Here is a 15,984-nt window from a genome sequence, read left to right as displayed (position 1 = left end):
AACAAAATTTTACAGTTGAAAAGTGCGTTATCTTGATGATATTTTTCGTTAAATAATCAAGAATTTTCTCAATATACTGCTGAAATTTATCCCAAGGAACTTACTTTAAATAAATCAAATTTATTCGGTAATAACTGTCCTGGATTTAGATATTTCGTTTTAAACGGGAAACTCCACACTAAAATTTACGACAAAAGAGACGAATTTTCGTTTCCTATTGTTAATTTTCCATTTTTAGATGGTGATTTTCCTTTGGCACCATCTTACGGTGTTTATATTTCACAATTTGTTCGCTATGCCCCTGTATGTTATGACGTTTTCGATTTTAACGAACGCAACCTATGTATTACTGGTAAATTATTAAACCAGGGATATCGTTACCATAAATTACTTAAAACCTTTACCTAATGTTTTCATAGATATAAAGATTTGGTTTTGCAGTTTGGTTGTACGAGTAGCAAACTTATTTCAAACGGGATAGCACATCCTCATTTTTACGGAAATGTTGTTAACCGTGCCCGGAAATTTAGAAATAATCCATGTAAACTTTAAATAAACTTATTCTAAAAGGTTACCTATTCAACACTGTAATAAGATCATTGAATATTGTTGTTATTGATATAAATATTGGTTTTGTTATCAGTAAATTAAAAGCTAACTTAATATTACTAGTATGTTATATACATATAAATATTCATGGATCTACAATCTGTCGATACCTGTAATTGGCATTGCACAAGGTCATGTTTTACTCTGGCTGTTTGTGACGTCTGTACACTAAATCCATTGGATGTTGGATGTGTACGGATTGATAGTTTAGTCGTAGATGCATGATTTTTTTATTAGTTGTAAGTGGCATTGAACTAGCTGTCAGATAACTGCGAGTACTCTCAGATCTGTTCATTGCGTCTTTTTTGTCGGGATGTATAAGTACCCGGCCACGTCCACTTTTTTCCATCTGATGAGTTAAGTCTTTTTCAACTGATTTTTATAGTTCGTTCTTTTGTTGTACTGTTATACCACTGTCCCAGGTTAGGGGGAGGGTTGGGATCCCGCTAAAATGTTTAATCCCGCCACATTATTTATGTTTGTGCCTGTCCCAAGTCAGGAGCCTGTAATTCAGTGGTTGTCGTTTGTTTATGTGTTACATATTTGTATTTCGTTCATTTTTTTACATAAATAAGGCCGTTAGTTTTCTCGTTTGAATTGTTTTACATTGTCTTATCGGGGCCTTTTATAGCTGACTATGCGGTATGGGCTTTGCTCATTGTTAAAGGCCGTACGGTTACCTATAGTTGTTAATGTCTGTGTCATTTTGGTCTTGTGTGGATAGTTGTCTCATTGGCAATCATACCACATCTTCTTTTTTATATTTACCGATCAGATGGAAATAAAACAGAATACATTTAACAAAAGTATATGTTACTTAAACGTAAAAAAATAAAGACCTCAGAGTACTCGCAGTAAATGTCAGTTAAATCAAAGCCAATACTTAGTTATAAAACAAACAAGCATCTAAGACTTAAATATCAATCATAACACATCCAACATCAAGTAAATTTATTGTGAAGACTGTATTAAAAGTCAGAAAAACATGACCGTCGTTTGTTGCTGTGTTTCATATTTGTTTTACGTTCATTATAGTAGGGCGTTGGTTTTTTTCTTTTAATTGTTTTACATTAATTTCGTAATTTTAGGGTCCTTTGTAGCTAAATGAGCTGTATGGAGTTTCGATCATTGCTGAAGGCATAGCAGTGACCTATAGGTGTTAATGTTCGTGTCATTTGGTTTTAATGCGATGAGTTGTCCCATTTGGCAATCAATCCACATCTTCTATTTTTATACTTGTGCAATGCCAAGATACAGGTGAAAAAAATGTAAAGTAATGCTTGCACAGTGGTTCATCAAAATAATATTACGTTTGGTTGTATTTAACTGAAACCAACGTTAATATCAATTACAACAATAATCATACATCTAAAACCAATAATCAAAGATCCTGAATTTAGTTGGTTACATTTTAGAATAAGTTTATATAAAGGATACAAAAGTTTACATGGGTCGTTTCTAAATTTCAGGTCTCGGATAACAACATATCTGTTAAATTTAGGATGTGCTACACCGTTTAAATTAGTTCTCTACAGGCACAACCAAACTTCGAAAATATTTGATAATTAACGATAACATTAAATCAAAATAGAAATAAGTGTTGTCGAATTTGTCAGTTTGATGCAATTGAAAACCAGGACAATAAAAATAGACACGCTCAAATTTTATTATGATAATGCTAAAAATTCCATTCTTTCTTTTAAATTTGTGGCAGTCATTTGTTTTCATAGTCACCATTTTAGACGTTCGTATGTACTTGCGTCGCAATGTTGCTTTTAACGAATTTTAGTCATTCTAATTTTGGCCGTTTTTGTTCAATAGTTTGATATATGCTATACATATAACAACTGTCTATCCAAAATGTTCTTGCTTCACACACATCTTTGGGGGTGTTGCCATGGACTGTAAATCAATCATTCCACCTTTTTATTATGGAAGCATCCTTAAGGAAGGTTTTAAATAATGCACTCGTTAAATTACCTGCAAAAACCTAACCTGAAAAGATAACGAATAGTATTTGTAATGTGTCTATTACTGATAAAAACAGGTTTTTCAGTATCTGTATGTGTTGATATTTGAATTTTTGTTTGAATGGTCAGACTTTAATGAATGCTAAATATTTGTATACAGATATAGTTTTTTTTATTTTAACTTGATGTCATATCACTTCTAAATGATTTCAAAAAACGAGAAGCCTGTCCCACATCGACATATATAGCTATAATTCCTTGTCTGATTAATTCCCTGTTTTGGTTAAGGTTTCTTTTTGATCCAATTAGGTTTTGACATCTCTTCAATGTTTTTTAGGTTGACGACCCCGTCTCTCACAAATAAGACACACAAGTTATGTTCCAGCATGATCCGTAAGAGACGAACCATTTATTATATGGCGAGTATGGAAAGGGGATGGGTGTCAAGTTTAAAATTGTGTGTTTTCACATATTTTATTTCATAGCTTTCAACTACTTCAACATGTACAATAATAAATTTTATTCATTAGTAGTTCTTACCATTAAAGGTTTGATTAACTGTCGATGTCCTATGTATCAATGTCATCAGTTTATCAGTGTACTTGAACATTTTCAATCGGGTTATGCACATTACTACCATTTCAAACCAGTTTATTTTGAAACCAATATGCATATATAAAATTACCGAGATAGTAAAACACAAGTAATCAAAGAACAGAGAAAATAAAAACAAGGAAAGGAAACTATTGACAATATCAGTTTGCTTCAATAAACGTCCAACTTGTATTCGCTGAACTCATTTAAGGATTGTGTACCCTTGTGTTGATTCAATGCTAAACATATGGAAATTTTATAGAAAATCCACAGACTTAATCCTTGTACTCTCATATTTGGCGATTTGATGACTTATGGATATAAGTTATTGCATGCAGTGCTAGCGTTGATTTCCTTAAAACAAGTTTATTATTGTAGTTATTGGTTAAAACAAATGAAAATATGGACCAAATCAAGTACACCTTTTAGGGTGCGCTCGACTTTAGTGACTCAGCACAAGGTATTTTGGTATTTAAAGGTTGGTAATAACTTTTTGTAAAAAATAAACATTAGCACATCATAGAAAAGCAAGTGATTAACCTATGTTTCAAATTTTATAACAAAAATCTCTGTAATAAAGGCTGTGGATTTTCTATAAAAGTCTTGGTTTATTTGCAACAAAGTATTCTTTTTTCTATTAAATGCAATGAAATAGTAAATAATAATGCTTTGCATCAAGTTTCCCCTCGGTATATGTACAAAATAGCCTATCTCTATTATTCATTATATTTGTAGTTTTGATACATTTGAAGTTTGAAAATTTTGTACAAAAATGGCTACAGAAGGGGTCATAAACCTTAAAGCACTGGTTATGACTGCACAGTGTTTTTGTGATATACAATAAGAAAGAGTTTATGTTCAATCAACGTTACCATCTAACACATAATAATATGACTAAGACTCTTATGATACACAATAAAGATATTGATTTCTGAAGATACAGACATATATGAATGAAAGTGCTCATGTCGTTTACCTAGACTTTACCTTAAGATACGATGCTTTAATCAAATTTACCGATCTTTTAAATAAATTTATTTCAAATTCTATAAAAAGTCCTGCATATGGGGTATATATCTCCCAATAGATACGATATTCCCATGCTTGCATTTCCTATCATGATTTTCTTGATAGATTGTTGCTGCTCACAAGAAGCTATTAAACCAAGAGCTGTAAATGGTGAAGTTGAAATCATCCCTTCATAATTTTTACGGACGTCATCACGAGTTGATTGACCAGTAAAAAATAACCGTTTCACAAATGATATCGGATATGTTCCTTACGTCGTAACTACAATCCCCTTCCTTTTCATAAATGTGACCTACCAAATTAGACTATTGCCGGGTTTGTTATCACATAAGCAAAACGATGGGTGCCACATGTGGAACAGGATCTGCTTACCCTTCCGGAGCACCGAGATCACCCCTAGTTTTCGGTGGGGTTCGTGTTGCCTATTCATTAGTTTTCTATGTTGTGTCATGTGTACTATTGTTTGCCTGTTTGTCTTTTTCATTTTTAGCCATGGCGTTGTCAGTTTATTTTCGATTGATGAGTTTAACTGTCCCTCTGGTATCTTTCGTCTCTCTTTCTGAGACTTTTTTTTTATTCGTATTGACGTCGACATATTTTTGTTATTTGAATTGACATATTTTTTATCCATAAATAAAAACCTAACTAAATATTATTGTTATAGACTTACGTACATTCATGGTTCTACGATCTGTCGATAAATAAATTTTAGCCTAGCATAAGGCCATGTTTTTTTACTTACAATTACGTATTTACATTACATTTGTTGAAAGTTAGATGCTGGGTCTTAGTTTCACGACTTTGTATTGGTCGTTATTGGCTTGAATCATCAGTCTCAATTACTCTCATATATGTAATGTGTGTCCTTTATGTTTTTTTTTTTAGATCAGTTAGTGCTTTGAATCGATCTAACACTTTTCAACTCATGTTTATAGTTTATTTTTATCAACCCCTGTTCCAGGTAAAAAAACATTTTTGGATCCAGCAAACATGTTTAATCCCGTCATATTGTGTATGTGCTAGTCAGAAGCCTTGAGCCTATCAGATTGCAGTTTGTGGCTGTTTATCATATTTGTTTATCGTTTATTGATTGGCATTTGCATCATAAGGTTTACATTGTGTAACATCTATTAGTTTTGGGCCTGCTATGTTTTGGTATTTGTTAAAGGTCCAATTATGATCTAAAGTTGTTAACGTTTCCATCATGATTGTCTTTGTTGGACAGGTTTCTCATTGCATGGCAATGATGTAACATTTTAGCTTTACAAAGATGGTAGATATTTCTTTTTTTAGATACTCATTACACTCACCTTTTCAAAATGCAAAACCTTTACAACGAGATTAAAGTTAAATATGGTTAGAGTAAAAGACATACGAAGCTCCATTATCGTCCTATCATAGTATGCGTAATAACTCATACAAAATGTATATTAAATATATGTTAACTTAAAAAAAGATATGATTAGTGACATAAACGTTATACTGATTATATGCATATTTGGTAAAGCGTGAGCGTGTTTGTGTAGTTATGTTACAAAGCTAATACATCAAACCCCAAACACATTTTAGCGTATAGGATTAAAGGCATCGGAAAGAAAATTATTTGCACGAAATGAAATAAACACTGCACATACAATATTATTTCGGAACACATCAAACAACAACCAATAACACAAAACATCAAACATATTTGTGAAATATGATACATAGTTAAAATAAAAGTAAAATATAATACACTATTAAATTGTATATTGTAAAATGTGTTTATTTGTCCAACCTTATATCAAATTTGAATAAACTGTTCATTGGTTAAAGAACCAGCTCTAAAATCCATGATAATTTAAATATAATCGGCTATGAACATTTGTTTTTAAGAACTTCGAAAAGTCCCAGATCTTTACTTTGCGTCTTTTGTAGTTTTGTATGGGTTTTATGTGCTTCGTATCGATCTAATGAGTTGACCCTGTTAAACTTATTTGTATAGTTTGTTCCTATGTTGAAGTTGGCAATCATACAATATTTTCTTATTTTTAAATTTGTATAAATCATCTACTGTGCTTAACAAATATAAAACAAGCTGTATATTGGCTAGCCAAGTGTTTGGTTGATTTAACACACTACTCTTGTGTGATTTGTTGAACGTATTTGCTTTAACAATACTCACTTCCCCAAACACACGAACCATTTTTGGTTTATACATTTAGAAGGACATTTCTTAATACAGTTTCTTCCCCAAGTACCTTTTGGGCACCCTGCAAATTTGCAATTGTTTAACGATCAATTCACATATGCTATATAGATCCTCTTGTTAACCGCTACACCATACACGTATATCAATATTTCTCATAAAGTACCGACATATTACATGTACATGTGTTACATTTGTCTTTTGTGACATATGATGAAATAAATTCTGTAAAGAGCCAACTGAGTCTTTATAATAATTCAGCAATTTATAAACATTGAAAATATAGATAATGAACCTATTGATGATATATGATTTTACCACAGAAGAGCAGACTACTAGTATAATGAAAACGTCGTGATTAATCGTCCACTAGAATGGTCATTGACCCCATGGATGTACCGACGCATCAACAATACAAGGCTGTAAATTTAGTTCACAGACAGGCGTTTTGTCCACATATGACTCATTCGTGACGCTGATTTCACAAGTACAACATTTTGGCGAACAAAACAACCAACTAGTTGTTCCAGAAAGATACCGCTAAAGCAATATACCCATTCTTTTAAAGAAACTTTAGTGCTTCGAATATTCCAATATCTTTAAACAGAAATTTAGAAATAGATGAAGATAAATAGATGTATCCAGCATCACGAGTTTTTGGTCATATAAAATGTATAACACATTCTTAAAACTAGTTTTATCATTTAAAGTATGCATCCAGCTATGTTATGAGTATCAACTTTGTATTTAAAAAAAAACATATCTGAAAAAAAAAACACGTTACAATTATATTTATGTTTCTACTACCTTTGCTTCCTTTTATGTTACTGGTGAAAGTGTTCTGGGGACAAAATGAAAAGAAGAAAACACTAATTTTAACAACACATATATTGACGAAAAGTCAAATACTTTCAAAGACATAATACTACTATGAGCAGTAGTTGTACACCAAACAGTAATCTCAACATAGCACCATTCAACCAAAATTACGATTTGTGAATCACTTTGATAATTTAATCAAATGACTTATTTTTTCAAATTCTTACTAGTCTGTTTGGTTTTTGGTACACAAGGACCAGCACTTAATAGCAGGTTTTCATTGAGCGAATTAGTTGATGAATTGGTCACGTGTGATTATAATCCGTTCATCCAATAAAGAACAGTAATAAATAAAATACAAGCATGTGTTTTGAGTAGAATGAATGAAATGATGGAACTTTGATATTATATTTTTACACAATGACAATAAACGTACCATTGATGGCAACGTAACACAATTCGATTATAGGTCCGAAAGATTTTCCGTCTTGAACAGACCCATTTGTGTCATAATAAATGACATACTCTCCAAGTTGATTACATGGAATTGTCTGCGTGGTGATAGGAAGTCCAGGACCATCTTCATGACAGAGATGACCATTAGGTGGAATAGTTGATGTATTGGTCACATATTCTTTAAATCCATCCATCCGGACAGCAACTGCAAAAGATGAAAAACCAATAATAATTTTCATGCGAGACTATATAAATATTAACATGATCAATTCATTATCAACCATTTTGGCATCTGTTGTGTCTCCTCGCATTACACTACAATAATGAATTGGCTTTCAAATTAGTTTTACAAGAAACACTTATATACAAAATGTAGTATGTTTGGGAAAAAAAAGAAACTTGATTCTTGAGTCTGTTTGTTTTACTCACACATTGCTGTCAAAAACATGGAATTTTATGTGACTGTCATAAAACCGGCCACGTCTGTGTTATAAGAATACTTTTGTGAAAAATTTGCTGATAAATGTCTTATCATAATATTATAGGTATAGGAAGATGTGGTATGAATGCCAATGAGACAACTCTCCATCCAAATAACAATTTATAAAATTAAACCATTATAGGTCAAGGTACGGCCTTTATGTATACTTACAGTTTTCTCTATAGTATATGTTTATATCTGTGATGTATGCAAGTCCGAAAGAAAAATGAAACATCCACCAAGCTGGTTCACTACCACGGTCTGTGTGAGAACATAAAGTCTTACTAAATGTATTTGATATAGGTGGCTCTATAGCATTTTGGGGTAAGCTTTCTTCAAAATTAGAACTCTGCGTAGCTGTTCCATATGGTGTAAGATTATCTGTTAAGAAAAAACAAATATAAATGAGAAAAAATGAAATCTCTAACAAATATTCTATCTTACCCAATACATTAAATAGTTCAAGTTATTGAACAGCAATCCCAAATAAATTCAATAAAGCTTATCCATCACTTTACTTTAGCAGAGACAAGGTAGAGGTGTGATACATCAATATTTTTTTATTAAATGTACGTACATCGTTGCAACCATAGTTTAGGGTAGTAAAAATTACAAATATTAAAACAAATAAAATGGAACATGGAAAAGGGGAATGTGTCGAAGAAACAACAACCCAACAAAAGAGCAGTATAGGTCTTCAATGCAGCGAGAAACTCCCGCACCCATTGGCGTGCTTCAGCTTCAGTGATAATGGACGTCATCCTAAACTCCGAAATATACACAAGAAACTAAAATTAAAAATCATACAAGACGTACAAAAGCCAGAGGCTCCTGACTTTCAACAGGTACAAAAATGCGGGAGGAAGGGGGAGTAAACATGGTTTTGGAGATCTCAACTCTCCGCTATACCTCTAGCCAATGTACAAAAACAAACATACAAAAATACGCACAGTAAAACTCAGTTCAAAGTTGGAATGCAAATCATTTACTCACGTTGAGCTGTGACAGTCAATTGATAAGTTGTGAAGATCAGAATCACTAATAACATCTTATATTATGTTGTCATTATCAGATATGATCGGAACTAATGTGTTGCTGATATGGAACACACTATAATATTATGGATTAGAAGTAGATTTCCCTGTAAGTCAAAATTCATAATACAAACAATGACAGAATGCGGATGCACCTGAACATTGAATTGAAGAGCTGTAAGCATAATGCACGAAGGGATATAACAGTTTTGTACATATAATAAACGATTTTAACTATTAACAAAGGGAAAGTGTTTCGTAGCCCATCCATTAATGATCTCTCGGTTAGCTTCAATAAGGAAGGATAAGTTATGTGTAAACAAGTACATGTATCAATAGTTTGAGATGATTTTTTATGATACCTGCATTACTTTGTTTAAGTATGACAAACTATATGTTTCGTTTTGAAATAAATATTCTGCATTGTGCTAGACCTATAACTTTATATTTAAAAAAAAAGAAGATGTGGTATTAATACAAATGAGACAACTCTCTACAAGAGACCAAAAATGACACAGACATTAACAACTATAGATCACCGTACGGCCTTCAAAAATGAGCAAAGCCCATGCCGCAGAGTCAGCTATCAAAGGCCCCCTAAACGACAATGTAAAACAATTCAAACGACAAAACTAACGGCCTTATTTAAGCCTCAGTCACACCTTACCGGATAGCTAGAACGGACGCCTAACGGATAACTTTTTTTTCAATCCGTTCATGTCCGATAAACGTCCGTTCTTATCCGTTAGACGTCCGTCCATATCCGTTGCATGTCCGTTAAGCGTACGTTTTATCCGTCGACGTCCGTTCTGTCCGGTGGAAAATTTTGAGCATGTTTAAAAATTTGAACGGACGTCCAACGGATAAAATGTCCGTTTAACGTCCGTTAGGCGTCCGTTTATGACGGTACTAGTCCGTTTCGTTTCCGTTTTGTATCCGTTACGGGTCCGTTATACATCCGTTGGAGGTCTGGAAGATCAATTCACCAACAAACTTCTACCGGACGTTTAACGGATAAAACGGATGTTGAACGAATGAGAAACGGACTTCTACCTGACGTATAACGGATAAAACGGACGATGAACGGATCTGAAACGGATAAATGCCAATTGAAAATTTAGCGTCAGAAATGCCAACTATTGGTATATCAGATTTTTTAAGGTTCATGAATTCTTCTTATTCATAATCGATCTTAGAGTAAAGGCACGTCTTTACAATCAAGCAGCTCTTATTCAGGGCAGACACTGCCCTTTGGCGGCATTTTGAAGAACAAACCAAAACCAGTTACACAGAAACATTTTGAAGATTTATGCGATTTACATGTATTATTATTGTCGCCTTTAATTTTTCCGTATATCTTGTTCATCCGTTATATCCGGTACGCTTCCGTTAGGTGTCCGTTTTATGCGGTACTCGTCTGTTGGATGTACGTTCGACATCCGTTCTGTCCAGTACATTTTCGTTTCTCGTACGTTGCATATCCGTTGTGTGTCCGTTATGCATTTGGTACACGTCCGTTTTATTCGGTCATTACATCAACGGACTCCCAACGGATAACAATTTTGTCAATGGACAACTTTTATTTTCATCCGTTAGGCGTCCGTTCGTGCTATCCGGTAAGGTGTGACCGAGGCTTTATGTACAAAAAATGAACGAAAAACAAACGACAACCACAAAATTAAAGGCTCCTGACTTGGGACAGGAACATACATACATAATAAACGAAGACATACCTGTTATCCAATTAGTAAGAATTATCACACACGTAAGTATTTCAAAGTAATCTGACACATTTAAAATAGGGAAGTACTCTTGTTAAAAACTATTTTATGATCTACTTGTTACATAGAAACTTACCTTCATCCCATTTTCTTTAACCAGGAAACAAAAGTATTCTAAAATGTTTTTAACAAAACAAATTATATCAGGTTTTGGGATAAAAGTTATAGTTCAGACCTATATTTCTTTTGTTAATATAAATACTTACTGTTATATGGAAAAAAAATCACTAATATAGAATTTACCATTAAAGATGAATTCATTGACATTTGTATTAATTGTAAAAAGATAACTCCAACGTGTTATTCTTCAACAATATCAACGGAAACAAATTGATTCTGACTGAGAAAACACAATATTTTACTTTTGAATGCACAGCTTTAACAGAGTTGATCGATCATATATTTTTTTCACAAATCAACATACACGAATACTCCTTTCGATGCGTGTTTATTTTTGCAAATAAAATTTAAACTTGCATTCTCCAACACATCAACATTAAATCATTACACATAACAATTTTATTTGAACGATAATGATTTTGTTTTTTCTATGAGGGTGCTTATGTATTGATAATTTACATTGTAACAAAATAATAAGTGTTTTTGTACATTTTTAAACGAGACATACCTTCCATGGGATACATCCTCGTATTGTTAAAAACAAAATATTCGACACTTCACATAGTAATCCGACTCGTTTAAACTATGAACCTATTTTCAACTATACCAATCAAGCGTACACTTATATTATCATAAAGGTATAATAATAGTCCTTACGAAAGAATCATCATACTGTAATGTACGTGTTTATAGACACACCAATCTTGGTTTTGTTCCGTCAAAACTTAAAGTGTATCATACATATTTTGAGAAGTCCGGGTTGGGTGTGATAGAGTGATTAAGATTTTAAACCCTTTTCTTTCAGGCATAAACAATGAGACATAAGCATACGATAATGTCTGTGAAATCTACAAAAGTATATTGTGTTTTGATTTTTGTTTACTTAACCCTATAATATAAGCCCCTCAAGTAATGTACGTTTTAATAGATGGAATATTTCATCCCCTTCCCGTCCTCCAAAAAAAAACCCATCAATACGTCGTTCTTTCATGTACTTACAATTCTTCAATACGTGTAGTAACCTGTATTGTTTATTGTGACATGGATGGAGAGTTGTCTCATTTGCACTCTTATTATTTCTTTTTGAATATGCTGATTTATTAATGCAAGAATATTTTATTTTGAAAAACAGGTAATTGATTAGTTAGAAAATAGTGAAAGATACATACCTTTATCGGATGAATCATCATATTGTTAAAAATCAACTATTCGACACTTTATGTAACCATCTGAATGATTTATAGTAAGGACCTTTTTTCTACAATGCCATTCAAGCGCACACTTGTATTCTCATATTTCAAGCTGAATGTATAATTATAGTATTAACGAAAGAAAGGTTACAATGTAGGTTACATTATTTTAGGAACACACACGTGTTGTGTTTGTTCCGTCTTAACAAATATTGTTTTTTTTAATATAAAATTGAACATATACAGTATGGGATATAATTTTTGATGAGGTGGTCAACCTTTTTCCATGCAAAACATTCAGATATATTGATTAAATAAAAATTTTAATATCTGTTATCTTATACCAGTGTAGTTTGATTATTTCTAGCTCAACCATAACTTTACAGTATGTTGCTATACTGCAATTGAACTCACTATATATACCATGGTCTATTTTGTTATGAAGACGCGCTTTTTGTTTACAAAAGACTTTCAGAAGGATTAGAATAAAGTTCATTTAGATTTGTGTTACATACGTATGAGTATTAGGTTTGTTGAAGATTGTTTACTTTACAAATTAACTTATGAAGATGTTAATTATGTCATCGGTAACTGCTGAGAGAACGAAAAATACTGTTAACATTACAGATTCAGAAATGTAAATAGATCCAATAAGATATAAAAACTAACAGTTGTCCTTATAATTTATCGATGATCACAATTGAACTTCTTAGTTTTGTAAAATTGAGAATGCAAACAAGGAGTGTGTCAAAAAGTCAAAACCCTACAAAAGAGCAAACTGCAGCCCAAGACCACCAATGAATCGTCAACACATTAAGAAAATGTCTCACACGGAATAGTATGTTTGCATGTAACAGCCGAAGTATTTTAATACGTTCTAATACCGGTTATAATATTACATTAAGGAACTATCCTTATTATAAACCTAGCTTGAAGATGGTAACACAATGTTAACTCTTAATAAAGTATAAATCCATCTCCCTCAGGTAAAATTGACTTATGATGGATCTTGATATATAGTTCACTTAACCTTTCTTATGTTAGTTTTAGGAATATAAAATGAAAGTTTGTATATACATGAATACACCGTTGGATTTCCATTTTTACCACGATCAAAGGAGTGTAGCAATAAACCCTTACAAACTTCTGTAAAAATCTGTGTAAAAGGTGATAGATATTTTCACTATTTTCTCCATAAAACAAAAAACATAAAAATGCAGTTCTATGATCGTGCTTTAAAAAAGAAAGAAAAAACAAACCTAAAACTGGTATTTTCAAATGAAAAACATTTATAGTTTTTTCTAAATGTATTTTGATTTTACAATAATATTTTTATTAAAATATGTTTCCGTATTGATAGAAGTTTCCTAAAATAAATAAATGGTTACATGTAATTCGTGCATTGTGAAAGAGGACATCATTGGTTTAGGATAAATCATCATGTTATTAAAACAATTGAGAAACATGATTTATGCCTTGTGCAGTCATATCAAATATTGGGCGGGGTTACATGTATGTATGAGTAGGCCGTTGAATTTCGATTTTCGACTAATACTTATTTCCTCTCTTCGTTTTGGGCAGTGTTTGAATTACACGATCATGTGTTAATCATCGAACACTTACTAGACAATTGCTTTTAACACTCGATCGATAAGTGCTCTGGAAAATAAGCAGATCCTGCTGCACATGTGGCATCCGTCGTGTTGCTCATATTAGTACAAACTCGGTAACAAGTCTAAGTTTGCAATTTATATTTCTGGAAAGGGAACGGGATTGTAATTACGTCGTAAGGAATATACCCGCCCATCTAAAAGTACTCGCAGATACTGAATACTAATTCAATCAAATGTTATACAATCCGATATTTATTTTACAGATAACATATCAATTATAACAACTCCATCTCATTTTCAATTTCAATACAAGTTTGTAAGTATTTACTGCAAGCATGGTTATATATTTGTCGAAAAACATTCAAAAATCTTCTTCTTTTCTCAATTTCATTAAGATTCTAAAAACAATAAAGAAAACTTGAATGAAAGAGCTTGATCTACATGTATCTATTCAAAATTTATCAATGAATCCGATTTTATCTCGGACTTTAAACGAGATTACGTATAGAGGAAGATATACATTTACAAGGTAAGATTAACATGCATAACTGATTTATCTATATTTGAAGCCATGTCTTTTTTCATGTTTTCATTTTCGTATTTTTCTTGTTTTTGGGAACTTTTGTTTGTTTTTTGCTTTTTGGTGGTTTTCGATCTATTAGAGTCGTACGATTCTGAATTAAATGTGCGGTGAATAGATTCTTTAAATGTAGTATTGAATAAGGATTGAGATAGATAACGTAGTACATGTAGTAATATCGATCTTTATAAGTAAATCTTACCATCAGAGGTGAGATGAAGTGTAGTACTGACAGATCCAGTGATAATGGAATTGATATCCTATGACACGCTTTCATCTGATCAGATAAGATTACATGCCTGTTGTCATAAGAATTGAGCACAGTTTTTTCCTTTTATTGCTCTCTGACCTATTTATATGGCATTTTAGAAAGAAAGCAAGCACACATATTATTAAGAATCATCAACACAATAGGAAAAAATGGCCGTGTTCAAAACACAGTATCTGCCATAAGTACTAGCAAATCAATTTATCTCGAATAGAGTCAAGGCATCATCATCATCATCATCATCATCATCATCATCATCATAATCATCTTTTTGGTATTATATAGCCAACTATACGGCCTGGTCTTTGCTCATTGATCAAGGCTGTTATGAGACCTATAATTGTTAAAATTGACAGTCACAATGGTTACAAATCTTCAGTAAGAGTAAATAAAAACAAAAACAATATTATTATCTTTAAGAAATGTAAATTCAATTGTAACAACATTAACAATGTATGATATGTAAATATTCTACATGTTTTAGTACTTATACAAAGCTGATATATCAAGTAGCAAACATTTTAAATTTTGAGCGCACAAGCTTTAAGCTATCAGTTTTGGAAAAAAATAGGAAATATTGAAGCATTCATAATATGGTTATCAAAAGTATTAGGATAAGATATAAGTTACAAAATATGTTAGTTACAGGTCAAGAAGACAATATACAACTGGAACAAATACTAAAAATAGTACATTATGTGTGTACAGGTAGGTTCTTTTCTATCAATATTTTAGTCTAACACAAGTATATATGCAAATAAATAAAAACGTTTTCAAATATTACCACAGATTAAGTTTAACACACAAATACATAGTTGAATTAAACGTTGCCACATTATGACGTTGTGCTAATAATTAAGTTGATGACGCTTAATTCCATACACAGTTCAATGTAAAAACATGATATCAGTGACATTTGAAGCCGACGTGTATGTGTCATAGATTAATCAAAAACAAACAACATGCAAATACAATATACAGTTGCGGTTAAAGTGCTTACAGTTTTTACCCAAAGAATAGATTACCAAACCCGGATGTGGCAAAAAATTCAGGTTCTTACAGCCTATCAACTGCGGACTAATTTTTGCCTTATTTTAATTTTATTTTAATTCTAGCGTAACCAATGAGTGTCATGTAGACGTGTCTCACGTACAAAGTACCAAAACTAGTATCTATGATTATTTATAAAGTGTAATTTAAACTTATTATTTATAAAGTGTAATTTAAACTAGCTGTTTTCCTCGACAGTATC

The 15,984-nt window shown here is 32.1% G+C and overlaps 1 protein-coding gene and 2 long non-coding RNA genes across 3 annotated transcripts in view; all 3 read right to left on the bottom strand.

Moving 5' to 3' along the window:
• Window positions 1-15,984, bottom strand: part of LOC143083060 (uncharacterized) — an 88,815-nt gene that overhangs the window by 33,515 nt on the left and 39,316 nt on the right. The window lies entirely within an intron of this gene.
• On the bottom strand, window positions 2,260-5,108 carry LOC143083142 (uncharacterized). Its single transcript, XR_012980564.1, has 2 exons — window positions 3,120-5,108; window positions 2,260-2,604 (listed from the first exon to the last, which is right to left on the bottom strand). It is a non-coding gene; the product is annotated as an uncharacterized LOC143083142 (long non-coding RNA).
• Window positions 5,119-11,077, bottom strand: LOC143083137 (uncharacterized). The gene is made up of 5 exons (XR_012980562.1): window positions 11,038-11,077; window positions 9,140-9,287; window positions 8,318-8,527; window positions 7,646-7,870; window positions 5,119-6,454 (listed from the first exon to the last, which is right to left on the bottom strand). It is a non-coding gene; the product is annotated as an uncharacterized LOC143083137 (long non-coding RNA).

This window comes from Mytilus galloprovincialis, chromosome 1, assembly GCF_965363235.1.
Source record: "Mytilus galloprovincialis chromosome 1, xbMytGall1.hap1.1, whole genome shotgun sequence".
NCBI classification, from domain to species: Eukaryota; Metazoa; Mollusca; class Bivalvia; order Mytilida; family Mytilidae; genus Mytilus; species Mytilus galloprovincialis.
The sequence above is the reverse complement of the archived record's forward strand: the minus strand, read 5'-3'. Positions and strand labels throughout refer to the sequence as shown.